This window comes from Arachis stenosperma, chromosome 8, assembly GCF_014773155.1.
Source record: "Arachis stenosperma cultivar V10309 chromosome 8, arast.V10309.gnm1.PFL2, whole genome shotgun sequence".
Taxonomy (NCBI): Eukaryota; Viridiplantae; Streptophyta; class Magnoliopsida; order Fabales; family Fabaceae; genus Arachis; species Arachis stenosperma.
Genome location: NC_080384.1, coordinates 38,355,854 through 38,361,991, shown reverse-complemented (window position 1 = coordinate 38,361,991; position 6,138 = coordinate 38,355,854). Strand labels below are relative to the sequence as shown.

Here is a 6,138-nt window from a genome sequence, read left to right as displayed (position 1 = left end):
TGTGTTGAAGAAATATCATATGTCAAATCATTTTGTGATTAACGGTATATGTTATATTTTCTCTTTTGAGCACCCTCGCAAATTAAAGGGGCCATCACAATGGGAAACTTCATTATTACTATTATACCAATTATCAGTTTCTACCTTCTTCTCTTTCAAATCTCCCAAACAATTGCAGAAACTGATACCATCACTCACTTCCACTCTCTAAGTAAAAACCAGACCTTAGTTTCCAAGACCGGACAATTTGAGCTTGGTTTCTTCACTCTTGATAATTCCACCAACCGTTATTACCTTGGCATATGGTACAAAAATATCCCAGGTCAAACCATTGTATGGGTCGCAAACCGCGAAAAACCCGCCACCAAACCCAACTCTCTTCTATTCATCATAAACAACACAACAGAGAACACACTACTCCTTAGTCAAGACAACAACACTGTTCTATGGTCTGTGAGCGTATCAAGACAACCCAAGAATCCAATCCTGCAGCTCTTGGATTCAGGGAACCTTGTTCTGACGGAAGAAAAGAATTATCTATGGCAAAGCTTTGATTACCCTGGTGATACACTCTTGCCAGGGATGAAGCTTGGTAAGGATTTGAAGACTGGTTTCGATAGGCGCGTAACTGCGTGGAAGAATAACAAAGATCCTTCGCCAGGAACGTTAAATTGGGGAATGGATGTGACTAAGTGGCCAGAACCAATGCAGAGAATAGGATCAATGAAACAGTTCAACTCTGGACCATGGATTGGAGTGGGTTATGGTAGCAAACCAACCATAAAGCGCCAAGCATTTTTCAGCTTACTTTTTGTCTCCAACGAGGATGAAGTCTACTTCGCATTCCACCTTGATAACAACTCTGTTCCTGTGAGGATGGTGTTGGATCAAGCCACCTACAAGCGTCTGTATTTTGTTTGGATTGATTCTGACCAACAATGGCAGGTCTATGTTTCCCTGCCAAGAGACTCTTGCGAGCGATATAGTGTTTGTGGTCCTAATTCCAATTGTGATTGGAACACGTCCGCAGTTGATGCTTGTGCTTGTTTGAGAGGGTTCAGGCCTAACAGCGCAGGAGGTTGCTTGCGCGACAAGCCGCTAAAATGTGAAAGCGATGAGTTTGTTAAGTATGAGAAGATGAAAGTACCGGACACTGAGAATTGTTGGTACTTGAATCAGAGCATGAACCTTGTTGACTGCAGAGACAAATGCTTGAGAAATTGTTCTTGTGTTGCTTATGCGAATTCGGATATTAGAGGTGAAGGTAGTGGTTGTGCTTTGTGGTTTGGTGATCTTAATGACTTGAGGATTCTACCAGATGCAGGCCAAGATCTTTATATTAGAGTTCCTGCTTCAGAGTTAGGTATGTAATGCATTTACTTAGCCTTAAACTGCTCTTAATCTTTCTTTAATCCTAAATTATGCTACATGGTTTAAACTATGTTTGTATTGTGACATTAAAGAAGAGACAAACAACCGAGGCAAGGTCAAAATTGGAGTTGCAGTTGGAGTCACAATTGGCGTATTATGTGGCCTTCTCTTAGCTTTGTGTCTGATATGGAAAAGAAGAAAAAGGGCCATTCTGAAAGGCAAGAATTATCTAATTTTTTTAGCAATAACTAAATTATTGAATCATAATTAAGAGTAACTATTAACTTGTCTTAAGATAATGTAGAGGCTATTGTAGCATTCGTGGATCATTCCGAGGAAGACACAGAGGTTCAATTCTATGACCTATCAGTTATAGCTTCCTCCACAGATAACTTTTCTGATAAAAACAAGCTTGGAGAAGGTGGTTTTGGACCTGTCTTCATGGTAATAGACATATTAAGCTACTTTTGTAAGAATCTTAGAATAGAAAATGAAAATTTTCAGGCTAAATTGCAATTGATAAATGGCAGGGAACATTGGAAAATGGACAAAGCAGTTAAGAGGCTTTCAACTGGTTCTGGACAAGGGGCCGAGGAATTTAAGAATGAAATTGCATTGATTGCTAAACTTCAGCATCGTAATCTTGTCAAACTAAAAGGATATTGCATTCAGAATGAAGAGAAATTACTTATATATGAATACATGCCTAATAAGAGTTTGGATTTCTTTATATTTGGTATGAACACTAAATTTTTTAGATGCATATCTGAAATTGTTTAATAGTATTTGTAAAACTTCTTACTTTGAATGTGGCAAATATTATCTTGCATGTACATATTAGTAGATCAAACACAAAGAATGCTTTTGGATTGGCCTACAAGATTCGATATAATATGTGGGATAGCGAGAGGCCTTCTTTATCTTCACCAAGATTCAAGACTTAGAATTATTCATAGAGATCTCAAAGCAAGTAATGTTTTACTTGACCATAAGATGAATCCAAAGATCTCAGATTTCGGTTTAGCTAGAATCTTGGGAGAAGACAAGACTGCAGAAATTACGCATCGCATTGTTGGAACATAGTAAGGATACTCAACATTTCTTGATTTCTAACATGTAGTTTAGCTATTATGTAAACTGCTTCTCATTTTAATCATATATTATTAAATTAGTGGATATATAGCACCGGAATATGCAATTGATGGAAACTTCTCAGTAAAATCAGACGTTTATAGCTTCGGTGTTCTCTTGTTGGAGATAGTATCAGGAAAGAAAAACACAGGAGGACATGAAAAAGAAAATACAAACCTTACTGGATACGTAAGCACAACATATATTGTTATTATTTCTATTCTTACTGTGCATTGTGAATTAATGATATTATTGATTCTTAATTTGATTTTTTTTTTTAGGCATGGAATTTGTGGATAGAAGGGAGGCCTTTAGACTTGATTAGTGAAGACCTAAAGAAAACTTGCAATGGCTCTGAAGCATTGCGATGCATTCAAATTAGTTTTCTGTGTCTCCAACAGAATCCACATGAGAGACCAAGCATGTCATCTGTGGTTATGATGTTAGGTAGTGAAATTTGCTTGCCTCAGCCAAAACAACCAGCCCTTTTTGTTCGAGAATATTCTTTACCAAATAAGAGTAATTTACTTTCTACTAATGAATTAAGTATGTCCATTTTAGAACCACGTTAATTTAGGAAGAATTACTTAAAAATTTGTAACATATATACTGCATATGTTTTAGCAAAATATGAACAAATTATTAAATGGTTTGCTAATGTTAATTATGAGACAATCTGATAGTTAATTGTCACGTGTAATATTGTTATGAAGAGTGCTTGATTGATAATATCTTCTATAGAAGTGGGTCGAACCATAAGCGAACGTCACTTGTGAAGTTAATGATTTTTTAAAAAAAAAATCGATATTATCAGTGGACATTTTCCTACTTTAAATCTTGGCTTTTATAAGGCAAATCTTAAATCAACAGTATATTAACAAGGCAAAAGTTACACCTTACCGAATTTTAGTTAAAATTTTCCTCTTGATTAGAATTTTTAGCACTATCAACTTGTGTTTATATCTTATTAGATTAAGGCTCAGTTTGGATAAATAGTTTAATTAAACTATTTTTTAAAAAATAGCTTAAATAATAAATATTATATTAAAAGTAGCTTATAAATAAGTTATTTGTGAGTTTTTAATTTTAAAAGTGTTTATTTTATAAAAATGTGATAAAAAGTAGTCGTATTATGAGAAAGGTCTTTTTTTTTTTCTTTATAAATTTTTAAATAGCTTCTTAAAAGATTGTAATTTGATTTTGAAAATTACACCCGACATTAATACTACTACTTTTTATAAATTAAAAACTAAAACAATATATTTTTGAAGTTTCCAAATCGCCTCTAAACACAAAGTGGTCTTGGATTGACCAAGATGCTTCGATATAATTTGTAATATTGCAGTCTTTTTTTTTTAATTTTCATCAAGATTCAGGAGAGAGTTATTAATGTCAACTTTGTTTTGCTCGCCAAATTATAGAGAACTATAGCTTCATATTGGGATGGTATACTAGCTTATTGGTTATCTAACCTTCAGTTACAAATAGATTCTTACTAGTTATTATCATTGTGAACTAATGACGCATGAATAATTTATGGATTTTTTTTGACATAAAATTTATGGATAGAGGAGAAATCATTGGACTTAGTTGATGAATACCTCACTAACTTTTCATTTCTCATATTCAAGTTTTTTTATCAATTTGATCTCTTAAATCTCAATTACATTATAATGATCTCTGAATTTGAGCTCAAAATATCATAGGGTGAATCAGTTTTTGAAGTTGATCATGACTTCATGGAGTTTTGGATTCAAGTGCATGGCATACCACATGACTTCATGGATAAAGAGACAGGGATTCTGATCGGCGAAATGTTAGGAGTGTTGACAGAGGCTGAAGATCCAAGATCGGATGGAGTCCTTAGGAGACCGTACTTGAGAATCAGGGTTAGTATCAACATCACCAAAGCACTTCCTACAGGTTTCTGGTTAGATAGAGAGAAGCTGCCACCACTGTGGGTTTTTTTCAAGTACGAGAGACTGCCGGATAGCTATTGCTTTAACTGTGGAATTTTAGGGCATGAGAAGAAAACATGCAAGAACCCAACAGCCATGGCATGTTGAGATCCAACAAAGAAAAAATACTCACCGGGACTGGGAGTAAGCCAGGGAAGACCTGGTCCAACCATGGGAGGAGGCTCTTCAACACAACAAGGATGGAGAAGGGAAGGGGAGGAGTAGGCGCGTGAGCAACTAAACCCTAACAGAGAGAGTGGTGAAGATCAAAGCTCTGAGGAAAGTAGGATTAGGGTGGAGCGGGTCCTGCAGCAGAAAATCCGGGAGGAAAGCGTCTGGGAAAACCAAATGAGGAGAGAAGAAGAGATGGTTGAGGCAGAGGAGCAGGTAGAAGAAGTACCAAAAATCCCTGATTTTCAGGAAGAGAGAAATACGCAGAGTGACCTAGGAGCAGCCTATAAACTCAACAATATCATCAAGGAGATAAGAGAGAGGAAAAACGAATGGGCCAAAAACAAAAAGGCCCAGATAGGAGAGAGGGGGTATGAAGTGCAAAAATCAGGAGGAAACGGACAAAAAGGGGATATTGGGCCCAACATAGGGGCATTACAAATGCAAACAAGATATGTTGGAGGAAGTGGACAAAAAAATTATATTATTGAAGAAGAAGAAGTGAACAGCTATAATATCAAGGAGGGGAAGATGGGTCCGGAAAAAAAAGATAGAGAAACCATGGGCCAGGAATTAAAGAGACTTATGCTAGCCAGAATGAAGGGCAAACAAGCGTATGAAGTCAGAACAGAGGGAAAGGAAGATCAAGATGGGCTGAAGGGCGAGACAGAGGAGAATACATTAAGTAAACTTTACAAGGAAGCCCTAAATGGAGATCAAGAAATTGTGAGCCAGCATTTCAAGCAAGGTGAGAACGTCTACTATGTAGAGTTAGCAAGTGATGAAGATGAAGATAATGGAATGGAAGCACAGACGGATTGGGAAACGGGACTAGCCAAGAAGTTGGAATTGAAGCTGAACTTGAAAAGGAAAAGAGAGAACGAACAGATCCCACTGCTTACATACACAGGATGGAAGGAGGAGCAAGAGGTTAGGGAACTGAAGAAAGGAAAGAATAGCATCACTGCTCTAGGCACAGGGGAGTATCAGTTAACTAAGCATGTCTCTGGTCAGATTAAGGGAACACAAATGGTTGAGGAGGCGGGCCTTAACATGCCCCAACCTCAGCCATGAGTATAATCAGCTGGAATTGTCGGGGAATAGCGGCTGCCCCGACAATTTCTGAATTGTATAATCTATGTAAAGAGGTTAAGCCGCATATAGTATTTTTAATGGAGACTAGGGCCAGTAAAGAAAAAATGAATAGGATTAGAAGAAGGCTAAACTTCGAAAAGTCTTTTTGCGTAGAATCCCGGGGCTTGTCCGGTGGACTATGTTTGTTATGGAAATCTAATACTAATATTGATGTTTATGAGTGGTGTGATAACTATATAAAAGCAAGTATTAACATAAATAATGGTTTGAAATGGCAGGGAGTTTTTGTGTATGGTAACCCAGTCTTCCAAAGGCGAAGGAAACTTTGGCAAGAGCTAACGGTAAGTAATAGGAGCAGGGAAGAACCTCAAGCATATTTGGGGGACTTTAATGATATTCTAAGTCAAGACGA

The 6,138-nt window shown here is 36.9% G+C and overlaps 1 pseudogene; it reads left to right on the top strand.

Annotated features, from left to right (window-relative positions):
* Nucleotides 1–3,275, top strand: LOC130944323 (G-type lectin S-receptor-like serine/threonine-protein kinase At4g27290; annotated as a pseudogene).
* Nucleotides 3,276–6,138: the final 2,863 nt, after the last annotated feature.